The 15687-nt window shown below is 43.5% G+C and overlaps 1 protein-coding gene and 1 long non-coding RNA gene across 4 annotated transcripts in view; both read left to right on the top strand.

Annotated features, from left to right (window-relative positions):
• The window catches only part of LOC117512516, a 528597-nt gene that overhangs the window by 118005 nt on the left and 394905 nt on the right, over positions 1–15687 (top strand). The gene's annotated exons all lie outside the window — the stretch shown is intronic.
• steap2 (STEAP family member 2, metalloreductase) overlaps positions 1–15687 on the top strand; it is a 100449-nt gene that overhangs the window by 83958 nt on the left and 804 nt on the right. The window lies entirely within an intron of this gene.

Raw genomic sequence — 15687 nt, 5'->3', positions numbered from 1 at the left:
CACGTGTACATAATGTTATGGCACAAAAACACAAAGACCAAAGTTAGAATTCAAAATGCAGTAAGCAGACCCGGATAAAGAGTAAGGATTTATTGTAATTAGCAGAGGTGTGAAATGTACAACGCCTTGGTAGTTGACACTGGAGGAGGGAGAAGTCAGCCAGAGCAGGAGTGAGATGTAGCCATTTCCCAAACCGGATTCAACTTGACGAGATATCCAGAACCAGAGCAGGACCAGGTGGCTGTGATGGAGCTGACTTGTACCAGGAGTTCTGAAGTTAGTGCAGGAAGAGACTATAACGAGACAAAAAGGTTCATGCAGAGATGAACTAGGACCAGGTACCCCACAGGCAAAACTGAGTTTCTGGCATCTGAGTAGAAGACGTAGCTGGGTATACGAGGTCTGTCCAAAAACTAACGGACCTTTTTATTTTTTTCAAAAACTATATGGATTTGAATCACGTGTGATTGCATCAGCCAAGCTTGAACCTTTGTGCGCATGCGTGAGTTTTTTCACGCCTGTCGGTTACGTCATTCGCCTGTGGGCAGGCTTTGAGTGAGCACTGGTCCACCCCCCTCGTCGGATTTTTATTGTCAGGGAAATGGCTGAGAGACTGCCGCTTTGCTCCATGAAATTTTTTTCAGAAACTGTTAGAGACAGCCAGTTGGAAACCATTCGAAAGATTCAGATGGATTTTGGTGAAGATTCTGTCAGCGTCACACGGATTAAGGACTGTTAAAACCTTTTTAAAGGCGGCCCACAATGGCGGAGGGCGCGCGGCGCACCGAGCGGCCATCGACAGGCTGGAACGACCAGATCATTTCTAAACTGAACGCTGTGTTGATCCGGGACATCGTGTGACTACCACAGAATTGATTTCGGGATTTCGGGCGTCGGCACAGTGCCGCTCATGGCGCGCAACAAAAAAAACACCTCCGTGTTGGAAACCATTCAGAAGATTCAGACGGCTTTCGATGGCTTTTCAGTTGAGTGAGTATCCGAGAAAATGTGTAACAGCTGCACATGCCACAACATGCCCTGTAAGACTTCCAACATGGAGGTGTTTTTTTTGTTGCGCGCAATGAGCAGCTCCGTGTCGACGTGCGAAATCCTCTGCACGTCTTTCATTACAAAATCTCCTGTAACAGTGGAATGTGCCGCAAAAGTGCTATGTCCAGCTCTCTTGCCATTTCTGTGGTAGTCACACGATGTCCCGGATCAACACAGCATTCAGTTTAGAAATGATCTGGTCGTTCCAGCCTGTCGATGGCCGCTCAGTGCGCCGCGCGCCCTCCGCCGCTGTGGGCCGTCTTTAAAAAGGTTTTAACAGTCCTTAATCCGTGTGACGCCAACAGAATCTTCACCAAAATCCATCTGAATCTTTCGAATGGTTTCCAACTGGCTGTCTCTAACAATTTCTGAAAAAAATTTCATGGAGCAAAGTGGCAGCCTCTCAGCCATTTCCCTGACAATAAAAATCCGACGAGGGGGGTGGACCAGTGCTCACTCAAAGCCTGCCCACAGGCGAATGACGCAACCGACAGGCGTGAAAAAAACTCACGCATGCGCACGAAGGTTCAAGTTTGGCTGATGCAATCACACGTGATTCAAATCCGTATAGTTGTTGGAAAAAAAAAAAACGTTCGTTAGTTTTTGGACAGACCTCGCATAAGCAGGTGAGGATGATTGTAGTCATCATTACCTCATCAGCTCTGTGACAAAACCCCTGGTGAAAACAGGAAGGGAGGGGGAACAGAGCAAGCAAGGAAGCACAGTACGTAAGTATTCACAGCCTTTGCCATGAAGCTCAAAATTGAGTTCACGTATCTCCTGTTTCCACTGATCAACCTTGACATGTTTCTACAGTTTAATTGGAGTCTAACTGGGGTAAATTCAGTTGATTGGACATGATTTGGAAAGACACACACCTGTCTACATATGAGGTCCCACAGTTGACAGTGCATGTCAGAGCACAAACCAAGCATGAAGTCAAAGAAATTGTCTGTAGACCTCCAAGACAGGATTGTCACGAGGTACAAATCTGTGGAAGAAACATTACTGCTGCTTTGAAGGTTCAAATGAGCACAGTGGCCTCCTTCATCTGTAAGTGGAAGAAGTTTGGATCCATCAGGACTCTTCCTAGAGCCGGCAGCCCGTCTAAACTGAGTGATCACGGGAAAAAGGGTCTTAGTCAGGGAGGTGACCTGACAGACCTGACAGTTTGTTGACGTCTGTGCCTGTCATGTTTGGGAGCAGAGGGAAACCAAACAGAGATGAAGATGCACATGACAGACTGAATGATGGATTTGTAAAAGATGATGAGCAGTTCCTAGGGCAGTTTGAACTTCCTGAGCTGTCTGAGGAAGTACATCCTCTGCTGTGCCTTTTTACTGATGGAGTCTATGTGGGAGGTCCATATCAGATCCTGGTAGATGGTGGATCCCAGGAACCAGAAAGTGTCCACAGTAGACATAGTGTTGTTGAGGATGGACGGGGGAGCGATGGTAGGTTTCTCCTGAAGTCCACTATCATCTCCACAGTCTTGAGCAAGTTCAGCTCCAGGTTGTTCTGACCACACCAGAAGACCAACTGTTCCACCTCCTGTCTGTATGCAGCCTCATCAACGTCCTAGATGAGACCAGTGATGGTGGTTTATCATCTGCAAACTTCAAGGCTTTTATCCTGGGTGTATCTCAAAGCCCTCTCAAAGAGCGCCTAACTTAGCCTAAAATGTCCTGGCAAGGACTGCCAGCCTAAGAGACACCCAAGAGGTGTCTGAGAGCAGATATGAGCAAGAAGTGGGCAGAAACTCTTATCTTTGTGAGGAGGTGGGGTTGACCCCATTGCTAGGTATGATGCAGTCCTCCAAGAGTTGTGATTAGTTGTCATGGAAAGGGGAGGAGAAATAAAACAAACAGACAAATTGCACTCTGCGCTCCTAATTATGAATGGAGAGTGAAATTAACTGATCATATAACCTGAACTGCATTAATATGTGTAATCATGAGGATAATTTAATGTCATGATGACGAAGCTCAGCAAAATTAAATGAATTGTTACACAGCTTGAAAATGTTTGAACGTACATCACTGACATACTGAATATCTATATATTAAAAGCATGAGTGCGTGTGTGTGTGCGTGAGTTTATTTAGTAAGTTCATTGTAAGTACATAATATAATTGTAAATACGTTAAAAATATATGCATGACACAAGAAAGTGAAAAAACTTATTTCTATTGTGGTCCATTTAAAATCAAAGTAATAATAAAAGAAAATAACAATATTAATAATACTGATGATAATAATAACAATAATATAAATAATGATAATATTAATAATGTGTATATGAGAACCTAAACAATTTATAAATGCATTAAGCCAGTAACTTAACATAAAATAATTACATAGATCAAGCCGGTAGCGTGTTACTGACTCACTGTCATCCTACATACAGAAAATATCTTTGCTTCCTCTCTGTCTTGTCCGCCATCTCCTCTGCTTAAGGCACTCCTAGGCTTCTTAAAAGTCCTCCTCCCTGGTCTTACCAGTTTGGCACCTTAGAAGCTCTCTTAAGGCCTAATGTGCTTTGCAGACAAATTTCATCTTACCAAGGGAAAATTCTAAGAAATGTCTAAGCATTAGAGGAATTCTGAGATTTTTCTTAGAATAACATCACTGGGAGATATTTTTAGCCTTAGGCTGCTTTGTGGATATGGGCCCAGGAGTTTAACAGAGGGGTTAGTTTAATAAATTTACAAAGAAAAAATCTTTTTTCATGTTGTCATTATGGGGTGTTGTGAGTAGAATTTTGAGGGAAAAAATTACTTGACCCCGTTTTGGAATAAGACTGTAACATAACAAAATGTGGAAAAAGTGAAGTGCTGTGAATACTTTCGGGATGCACTGTATGCACTTTAAAGAAGAACTTTGGTCAGTTTCTCACTGTTTCATGTTTTTTTTTTCTTTTTTTTTTTGGTCGCATTCTTCTCTACAACGCGCCCCCTTACAGCTCAGGAGTACATATGTGACAGAACTGTTGTAGAAACTCACTGCCGGGCCCTCCCTCCTCCCCTCTCCCTCCTCCCCTCTCCCTCCACTCTCCATGTGCATTTGTTTTCAACAGAGACGCCGACCGCAATCTGTGGAACCTTGTCAAGAAAGCAACAGTCCACAGAAATACACTGAGAAGTTTATCTCAGTAGCAGAGATCAGACAGAGAGCTTTCCCACTGCCTGCATGATTGTTTTCTATTTTATTCTCTCTTTATTTTTCATTTACTTTTACAATACTCAAGTTTATATCCTTTTGGACGGCTCATTCTGGGCTTCTGATTGGACAAAGCTCTGGCACAGGGTGTGAGAAACGACCAGTGCTGCTGTTCCAGCATTGAATAAAAAAGACACAGGCTGTGTGGTTATCTTTTTTTATCTGGAGCTCTCTCGCATGCCCACTCTCTGTCTCTGATCAGGCATGGCGGAGTTGTTTGATGTCCTGACAGTGCATTAACAGTGAGAAAATATGACATCATGCTTTCAGACCCCTGTAAAAGTTGCTCAAATCCAACTTCTCCCAGCAGTAAGAACCCCAGGTCTGCATCTGTTTTTCACTCTTCTTTATCTTTCAGCTCTCGCAATTCCCAGAAAGCCCAACTGTTGTTGACCTGTGTATGACCCCTTGCTCTGGCACACACTCTTTTCTCTTCCTCACTTCCTCCAATAAGCCTCTGTTAGTTATGTAGAAGCAATATTAATTAATGGTGCTGCAACTGCACATATGTTGAAACCAGGTACTACTAAAACCTTCCAGACCTATGCTGACAGTGTTTTTGTACCATACAAAACAAACCCTGAAAGTTTCAGGCTTCTTTCATTCTGTGCATAATTCTTCTGATAACACTGGTAAAAAAAAAAACAAACAAACAAACTCTTGCATAGACTTTGAGAACTGATTTAGGGTTATTTTGGGGGTGCTGAGCTCATATTTCTTCTATCGCATCACTTTTTTGCAATTTGCATGTTCTGTATGGATGGATTACGCAACAGTTGCTCATTCACTCATGAGTTTGACGCCACTAATCATGCATAAAAGCAGCTTCAAAAGCACAGTTTTTAAACTAGGTTTGCGAAATGTGAACAAGAACCATAATATCATTTACGGCACCGAATAGGTGTGCTAGACTGCATCTTTTGCTTCAGTGTGCTATGATTTGAAGCCAGGACTTAAACAGAGTCAGATATACAGTACCCCAAGATGCAGGTCAGTAAACAGACAAAGGTGGATTTCAAAAGATGGTTTAATTACAGTTGGTGAGTGGGGGACAAAAACTCTTGAAGGAGCAGGCACTAACAAAAGTACAATTTCAATCCACTTCAGGTGAAGGGAATCCAGGACGTGAGAAGGCAACGAAAACTAGGCAGTCTTCCAGGATGTGCACAAACAGTGAGGACAATATATAGTCAGAAACAGTTTAGACAGGTGGCCTTCCAGACTAACTGCTTACAAAGGTGATTGGTCACTATTCGTTGTGCTGAGTCACACTTCACAAACAAAATTTTCAGTTTTGCAAATGCCTTTTTTTTTTTACAAATGAAAACATGACATATTTACAAATACACATTTATTTTATAAAACTAACACACAAGTCACAGTTACTTGTGTGTTAATGCGACTGACGATCACATGTTGGTCACTATTCACACTCCCATCCAGTAGATGGCAGTGTTCTATGCATTTTGACAGGGGGAGTGATTGAGAGGGGATTCATTTCCCATAATGCCCTTTGGCGTGTGTGTCGTTTGACGCTCAAACCTTCAGAATTGGTGCATCACTTTAAAAGATATGTGTGATATTTTCACTTTGTAAAAATGACAATAATTCACAAAACGAATATACAGGAAATGCTGTTGGTGCACAGGACAGGTGGGTCGCCAGCACAAATGCAACTTCCATCTCTGGATGGAGCTGCACCTTAAACAGGGAGACAAAAACAGAATCAAGCATCAGAAAGACAAGAAATACTGTATAATTTGCCAGCATTAAACAGCAAGAAAACAGAAGAAATATTAAGGTGATTGCCGATCACTAGCCTAAGCTTCACTAAAAGACCCAGAATTTAGGTAAAATTGAGGCAGAGGCACGCTCTGTTTCCTGATAAAATTAATTAAAAGAGTAAAAAGCATAAAACAAAACTATACCAGTATGCTAGTCATACGAAAGGGAAAATAAGTGCGTCTTAAGTCTGGACTTGAAAGTCTCCACAGAATCTGACTGTTTAACTGTCACAGGGAGATCATGCCACAGAACAGGGGCACGATAAGAGAAAGCTCTGTAATCTACAGATGTCTTATTCACCCTAGGGACACAAAGTAGTCCTGCACCCTGAGAACGCAAAGCCTGGGCCAGTATATAAGGTTTAATTAGGTCAGCTAGGTAGGGAGGTGCCAGTCCGTGAACAGTTTTATAGACTAGTAGCAGAACCTTAAAATCTGATCTTACTGAGACAGGAAGCCAGTGAAGGGATGCCAAAATGGGTGTAATGTGGTCTAACATTCTGCTTCGTGTCAAAAGTCTGGCTGCAGCATTTTGAACCACTTGGAGAGCCCTAATGCTAGACTGTGGTAAACCAGAAAATAGAACATTGCAGTAGTCCAATCTAGAAGAGATAAACACATGGATCAGGGTCTCGGCATCAGCCATAGAGAGGATGGGATGAATTTTTGCGATATTTCGCAGGTGGAAGAAAGCAGTCCTTGTAATATTTCTAATGTGGAGGTCAAATGACAATGTTAGATCAAAAATTACCCCAAGGTTCCTCACTTTGTCAGTGTGATGTATGACACATGAGGCTAGGCTAAGTGATAACTGGTCAAATTGATGCCGATGTCTCAATGGACCAAGAACCATCATTTCAGTCTTGTCAGAGTTTAAAAGTAGGAAGTTTCTAGACATTCAGCTTCTCACTGATGCAAGGCAATCTTCTAAGGATTTTATATGAACGAGATTACCAGCAGTTATCGGCAAGTATAACTGAGTATCATCAGCATAGCAGTGAAAGATAATCCCAAAACGCCGCAATATGTGCCCAAGGGGTGCTATATAAAGGGAGAAAAGCAGGGGACCTAAGACGGACCCCTGTGGAACCCCAAATTTCATGTCACTAAGGTTAGAGGTAGTGTTACTGTACAAAACACAGTGAGAACGACTGGTCAAGTATGACGTCAGACATGCAAGGGCACTCCCAGTAATCCCAAAAATGATTTTCCAGCCTATCAAGTAGAATATGATGATCCATGGTATCAAATGCAGCACTGAGATCTAACAACACCAAAACTGTAGTGGTGTCATTCACTATTTCAGTGAGAGCTGTCTCTGTGGAGTGATATTTTCTAAAAGCAGACTGCAGTGGCTCAAAGAGATTATTCTCAGTAAGATAGCCCACAAGCTGCCATGACACTACTTTTTCCAGAATTTTAGAGCAAAATGATAGACTTGATATCGGCCAATAGTTTTTCAACACACTAGGGTCAAGATTAGGTTTCTTAAGCAATGGTTTAATCAGTGCAGATTTGAAACATTTAGGAACAGATCCAGAAGTTAAAGAAAGATTAATAATTTCCAGCACAGTCGGCCCAAGAGTGGGCCACAGGTCCTTAAACAGTTTTGTTGGTGTAGGATCAAATAAACTGGTTGTGCTTTTTGTTGACGTTATGAGTTTCGTCAGCATTCCGAGTGAGATACTATCAAATTCTGTAAATCGAGGTAATACCTCAGTAATGGCGCCCACCTCAATAGCAGGGTGTAGTGGCTGGGTTAAGACATGCTGGGATATATTTAACCTAATGTCTTCCATTTTCTTCTCAAAGTAATCCAGGAAATCTTGTGCTGTAAAAGGAGAGTGAACTACAGGTGTTGTCCATGCTTGTTTTTGTTGATCAAATCAGAGTAATAGGTCCGCGTTGTAGCCAGTAATGCATGCTTATAGTCTAAGATAGCATCATGCCACACAAGGTGGAATGCTTCTAATTTTGAACCACGCCATTTCCGTTCTAGACCTCTTGCCTTATACTCGAGGTCATGCAGATAATCACTGAACCAAGGTGACTGTGATTTGGGGGAGCGCGGTTTTAACACAGGTGGTGCAATCATGTTGAGTGTAGTTTTGAGCACTGAGTTTAAACTATCCACAAGATTGTCTACTGATTGGGTATTTGCCATATGTGAAGCTCAGACATCAGGCAGTCTAGCTTCGAGTTCAGTCTTAGTTGAGGAGTTGATGCATCGCCGTAATGATATATAAGGTTGTTGTTCCACTAAACACGGCAGCGAAACTGTAAACTTAATAAGTGAATGATCAGAGACCACTAGAGGCATGATGTCAATATTTGTGACAGCAATACCACGTGCAAGAACCAGATCCAGGGTATTTCCACTCATATGCGTTGAGTCCCGAATGCATTGCCAAGATCCTAATGCATCCACAATTTCCATAAATGATTTGCAGAGGGGATCAGAAGGCTTATTTTATGAACGTTAAAGTCACCAATGATCACAGTGTTATCTGCACTAGTTGACAAGTTAGAGATGAACGCACCAAATTTATCTAGGAATTCCGAATATGGGCCCGGAGGCCTATATATAGTGACAAAGTAATATGGCTGATTTTTATACTTCTGTGTAATATCCTGAGCAGAGCGGAGAATCAGATGCTCAAACGAGTTATATTTGTGACCCCCAACAGCTAATAAGCTAAACCTAAATTTATAAATAAGAGCAACACCCCCGCCTTCCTTCGCATCACAAGGGTCATGACTAAATATATATGCTTGTGAGCAGGCCTCATTTAAGTGGAGGACAGCTGTAGGTTTAAGCCAGGTTTCACATAACCCAATCATATCTAAGTGATTATCAATAATTAGATCATTAATCAACAATGATTTTGAGGACAGTGATCTTATGTTAATGAGACCCAGACTAAGGACCTCAGTGGGGTTGACAGTTGAACTGTTTGGATTTAGGGGTGGTTCCAGAGTAGCATATATAAAATGCCTAGAAGTAGGTTTAGGTTTGAGACATTCCACGCGTGTTGTCGGTAGCAGAAACAAAATCTTTCCTATTGCTGGAACAATGACTGGGCCATCCTCAATTTCAACATCATCCAATGTAGTAATGGGTATTAAGTTTGCAAAGCATATCCTCTATGATTTTTATGGACATGTCTGCGGAAGCAGGCCACAGTCTCAACTTGTTGAATTTCCTTCCCTGGCAGATAAACTGCACTATCACCATAGTGGATTTTCTACACTAATTTCCCCGCAAAGCTAATGGATTCCACATCCACATTTGTCATAAACTTTGCAGGGTCTCTAATCACCTGCTCTGTGGCCTGCTGTAAATTCGTAATGTTACCCTCCCTGTAGAGCTTTATCTATGTTCGCAGACAAGATGGCAGCACCTTCCCCAGTAGGGTGGAGGCTGTCCGGCATCATTAAGCCACGACGGCCCCAGAAAGAAGGCCAGTTATCAATAAAGCTAAAGCCTTGCACATCATTTGTGCCAACGTGAATAACTATGTGACTATATCTCATGTCATGTTCCTTAGTCTGTCTTCCCTTCTGCAGTGTCAGCACCCTAAGATGGGATGCAGTGTCGGGAGCTCTGGCCCCACGATTACATTTAACGTCAGCCGGCGTCTGTAACCTGACTTTGCAGGTGATAGAATCCCCTATCACTAAAGTCTGGTGTTTCTGCCTGGAGACAGGAGTGGAAGTCACTTGTGGGCTCAGAGAATTCACATCAGGCAATTCCAAGGGGGAGAATCGATTCACAGTTCGCAGTGGCGAGTGTGATCGGGGTACCACAAACGGGCACCAAGCCCTACGGGGCTTCCTCCACCTAGCCACAGTCCGAAAGCTGTCCACAGCTGGCATTTCTAGGCTAATGCTAATGGGTTCGCTAGCCGGCCCAACACTATCCTCATCTGGAGTGCCTGTAACATCTAACTCCACTGAGCTAAGAAGCTGCTCTAACTTATGGACCCAGCTCTCTAAGAGAGCCACCCTATCTTCCAACATCACGCAAGATTTATGGAGGGTGTAAAGTAGGTAAAATAGTGTACTTTGTGCGCTAAAAAATTCAAGAGTATTGCCAAGCAAGCACAAGCTAACCAATAATGGATAAGCTAACCATTCCTAAGGTTCACAGAGGATTCACACAGACGTAAATAAATGAATTAAAATTAACAGCAGTTACGCTGAAAGAGTAGCAGAAGTATTAGATGTCTAGGAACAGAAAAAACCTCCTACAAGTAAACCACTCCTAAGATTAACACAAGAGTAAAGTACTAAGCTAAAATTCACAACAGTTACACTAAAAAACTAACAGAAGCATTAAAAAAGAAAAAACGGGGGGGAGGCGAAGTAGCTAATGCAACCTAACCGCTAGCAAAAATGCTAGCTGCTCCTAAGATTTACACAGGAGTAAAATAATGACCTAAAATTCACAGCAGTTACACTGAAAAAGTAACAGAAGTATTAAACAGGTGATGTTTATCTATATATATATATATATATATATATATATATATACACTCAACAAAAATATAAACGCAACACTTTTGGTTTTGCTCCCATTTTGTATGAGATGAACTCAAAAGATCTAAAACTTTTTCCACATACACAATATCACCATTTCCCTCAAATATTGTTCACAAACCAGTCTAAATCTGTGATAGTGAGCACTTCTCCTTTGCTGAGATAATCCATCCCACCTCACAGGTGTGCCATATCAAGATGCTGATTAGACACCATGATTAGTGCACAGGTGTGCCTTAGACTGTCCACAATAAAAGGCCACTCTGAAAGGTGCAGTTTTGTTTTATTGGGGGGTGATACCAGTCAGTATCTGGTGTGACCACCATTTGCCTCATGCAGTGCAACACATCTCCTTCACATAGAGTTGATCAGGTTGTCAATTGTGGCCTGTGGAATGTTGGTCCACTCCTCTTCAATGGCTGTGCGAAGTTGCTGGATATTGGCAGGAACTGGTACACGCTGTTGTATACGCCGGTCCAGAGCATCCCAAACATGCTCAATGGGTGACATGTCCGGTGAGTATGCCGACCATGCAAGAACTGGGACATTTTCAGCTTCCAAGAATTGTGTACAGATCCTTGCAACATGGGGCCGTGCATTATCCTGCTGCAACATGAGGTGATGTTCTTGGATGTATGGCACAACAATGGGCCTCAGGATCTCGTCACGGTATCTCTGTGCATTCAAAATGTCATCAATAAAATGCACCTGTGTTCTTCGTCCATAACAGACGCCTGCACATACCATAACCCCACCGTAACCATGGGCCACTCCATCCACAACATTGACATCAGAAAACCGCTCACCCACACGACGCCACACACACTGTCTGCCATCTGCCCTGAACAGTGTGAACCGGGATTCATCCGTGAAGAGAACACCTCTCCAACGTGCCAAACGCCAGTGAATGTGAGCATTTGCCCACTCAAGTCGGTTACGACGACGAACTGGAGTCAGGTCAAGACCCCGATGAGGACGACGAGCATGCAGATGAGCTTCCCTGAGATGGTTTCTGATAGTTTGTGCAGAAATTCTTTGGTTATGCAAACCGATTGTTTCAGCAGCTGTCCGCGTGGTTGGTCTCAGACGATCTTGGAGGTGAACATGCTGGATGTGGAGGTCCTGGGCTGGTGTGGTTGCACGTGGTCTGCGGTTGTGAGGCTGGTTGGATGTACTGCCAAATTCTCTGAAACGCCTTTGGAGACGGCTTATGGTAGAGAAATGAACATTCAATACACGAGCAACAGCTCTGATTGACATTCCTGCTGTCAGCATGCCAATTGCACGCTCCCTCAAATCTTGCGACATCTGTGGCATTGTGCTGTGTGATAAAACTGCACCTTTCAGAGTGGCCTTTTATTGTGGGCAGTCTAAGGCACACCTGTGCACTAATCATGGTGTCTAATCAGCATCTTGATATGGCACACCTGTGAGGTGGGATGGATTATCTCAGCAAAGGAGAAGTGCTCACTATCACAGATTTAGACTGGTTTGTGAACAATATTTGAGGGAAATGGTGATATTGTGTATGTGGAAAAAGTTTTAGATCTTTGCGTTCATCTCATACAAAATGGGAGCAAAACCAAAAGTGTTGCGTTTATATTTTTGTTGAGTATATATATATATATACAGCTCAGAGTGTCGAAAGTTGGCGCACCTCATCTCGACAGAACACCGGCTCTGTGTGGAATGCAGGTGATCACTTGACCAAGCGTCTATACGTTCAAATAATAATTAAAAAAAATACTGTCTTCACTCTTAGTCAGTCTCTTACAACGGTGCAGCGTAAATACACAAGCTTTACAGGAGTGCACATCTCCTCCGGTGTGCACTTTTTTGGCGGAGTGATGATAAACTCATCGCCCCCTTAATTTTTTTTTTTTTTTCTGGCGCTGGGTCTGACAAAACGGAAGCAAAAGCAGCACACAAGTGGAAAAAAAGTTTTTGTGTCTCCAAAGTGTGTGTGTGAGTGAGAGAGAGAGAGGTAATGTGTAACCACTGCTAGGATTCACACAGCAGCAAATTAAGGAGCTGAAGTCCGTAGCTGTTGCATTTAAAGATTAACAAAAGTAAAGCACAGTTAATTAGGATAAAAGAAACGATTCCAACCTTGTAATCAGTAGGAGAGCGGAGAGAAGTCCAGGCGCGGAGGAGTCAGTCCATTCACAGGGGCGGGAGCGGCCGCCTGCTCTTCTTGCAATCTGATTGGCCCTGTATGCTTCTCCAATTGTCATTGGCTGTTGGTCATGTCAATCATTGTGCTCGATGTAAGTCTCTGTTGTGTGATCAAATGGAAACAAAACTGAAACCTAGAATAAGACTGCAGCGTGTATGAAACACTACAGAACTTTTATTTTGACACTAATTCAGGAAGTTGTTCTGCAGCTGCGCCGATTAAATGCTGTAGCTTCACCGATCATGAACTTTCCTCGTGTTAACAGCAGCGCGTGGTTCGAGAACACTGTATATTTCCATAATCTCTATAAATATGGGAGGGCCGGCCCACGCACGTCTAAACGTGCAGCGGCCCACCGGCCAAATGCCCAAAATCACAGATTATCAGTCCGAGCCTGGTTCAGCGTAGATACACTTAACAACCATAAGAGTGCTAAACGAGAAATAAAAGAAACGTATACAACCGTGTAAAGTTCAGAAGAGTGTCACAACAGTAAACAATCCGTCAGAAGCAAGTTGCCAGATTTGGGTGGAGTTGCTTGATATGAGAAATATGTTTTCATATTCCAAAACATTATTGGCAAAAACTAACACCAGATTCAGATTCAGCACCCCAAAATGACCTAAAATCCATTGAAAAACTCAGTGCAAGAAAATCGCGTTGATCAGTGTAATAACAGCTTAACAACCCCACTATATAGCGTTAATTTTGTACTGATGAGCGACAGAAAGAGCAAGAGTCCTATACAGGCCCTGAGACCCTTTGAGCTAATGCCCACCATCACTTTGTCTCTGACTCTTCGTGGTAATACTTATAAATGTTGGGAAAGTGAAATGCACGGACCCACGCCAGGGGGCGTAAATGAACGGTCAATAGGAATTCAAAATAAATGACAGTTTATTATGCAAATGTGCAACACAACCAAATATGCTTGAGTCAATCAATAACCAAAATGGTGACGCGTGGGCAGGCCCGAGGGTAGGAGACGCCTATCCAGAGAAGAGCTGGAACCCACGAAGTTCCACCACCAACGGAGGCCTGCAACACACCAGAGCCGCCAAGTCCTGATTTCCCCAGGTGGCCACCGCTCGTGGCTGTCAGACCCAGTACTGCTGGCAGGAGCAAAAACAGGTTAGGGTGGGTGTGTGAACACATAACATGAAAGACCCAGAATCAGGAAGAAAATCCACAAACCAAACACGAAATGGGGAACCACAAAACATTCCACCTGCTGTCGTGAGGGATGCACGGTTGCACAGGCGTGCATGACACACCAGCAACGGTTTGTGCATGCTCGTGCTTGTGCACAAGCACAGTGCGAGCAGCTGGAAAGTGTTGCACCACATTGTGCCTCTGCTGTGGAGAAAAATAAATAAAACTACACACCATAAAAAACACAGCATTATGTTGAATCCCTCTTATCGAGCAGACAATACAAGTATGAACCATCTGTTCCTCTGTAGATGACCCATGGTCATAGACGTACAGTCATGACATGACATGAATGAAACAGTGTGCTCTGATCATCCATATCTGCTGGCCCAGTGTGTCCAGCTGGCCCCATGCACATCTTGTGGGCGGCGCACCGCAGGACAGATACCGCGTCATGTGGAATAGAGCTCACGTGGGTGATGTGACATTCAGATCGCCCACTGCGTGTTATGATCTGATGGTCCGTTTCACCTGGGACAGCCTGTCAATGTGCACGCTGTGCGCTCACTTGCTGCAGCCCATCGCAACAGCAATACATGTTTTTATTTATCTCCACGTGAGGACAGCAAGCAGACACACGTGCGTCACAGTGGACAGTTGTTAGTTCATGTCCGGCAAAACACAGTACGTGTCCTCCAGCTGTGACGTCCAAAACCAGAGATCTCAACAGCTACAGCTACTGTTGTTGGTGGCCCAGCCCCCTGTCCATGCAGCGCACAGACCAATGTGTCACTCTGTTTCTGTGGTATGTGATCATTTGGTTTAGTTATTTCTTATGTAAATGTGTATGTAGTTAGTGTAGTACTTATTAATATATCTGTCCTGGCTGTGGTCTCTGTGTTTTTAATGTGGCATGCGGTGTGTACTGAGCTGTCATTTGCAGCTGTCAATGAGTCTCTGGTCAGCAATCAGCTGGGAGGTGGCTTGCTGTGCTGTGTGCACTCTGATGTGGCTGGTCGCTCCCCATCTGTACATACATATCAGCAGTTCATGCAAGTGCACTCCCCCCGCCCCCCGGCACACCACATGTGGTGAAATGTGAAGTGTGGTGAACATGGGTGCGTGAAACACATGCATGCCTCATGTGTTGTTGGGGAGCAGGGGCGCAACATACACGCGATGCACACGTACGGCACGTGTTGTGGGGGGGGGGGTGCAACACACGCGCGATACATATGCATGACACGTGTGTTAAGAGGGGAGCTGACACTCTGGCACGCCACATGTCCAGTCGTGGGGGCACTTAGACAAATTTTACATCCAGCTCGAAAGTGGTCGTCTGCTCACTAATTTCGTGCTAACAGAGTGAATGGCCACACTTAGTGTAAGTGTCCAGTGAGCGGTGTTGGATGTTCATGTCTGTCACCTGGAATTTGGCCGACAACTGCCACGAGAGAGATCAAATAGGCTCTCACAGGGCACTCTGTCTTTCAGACACTGGTGTGAACGAATAGTTGCAGCGACAAGTGTAAGAGGCGTTAGAGGCAGCTCTGATTTTTCACGAATGCTATGCAATTACTCTTTCTTGTGCTAGTCAGCTTCATTCGTGTTATGTGTGAAGGGGCCCTAAAGTTTAACAGTTTTGTGTATTTGATGTTTGAAATGCCGCAAAATACTAAAAAATTTTAATCACAGTCAAAAATAAGAAAATTTCTGAAAAATTCTGCACATTTATCCAGAACATACTAAAATTAAATAGTTTATACAA

The sequence above is a fragment of the Thalassophryne amazonica genome, chromosome 1 (genome assembly GCF_902500255.1).
Source record: "Thalassophryne amazonica chromosome 1, fThaAma1.1, whole genome shotgun sequence".
Taxonomy (NCBI): Eukaryota; Metazoa; Chordata; class Actinopteri; order Batrachoidiformes; family Batrachoididae; genus Thalassophryne; species Thalassophryne amazonica.
This window is presented reverse-complemented; position numbering and strand designations above follow the sequence as displayed.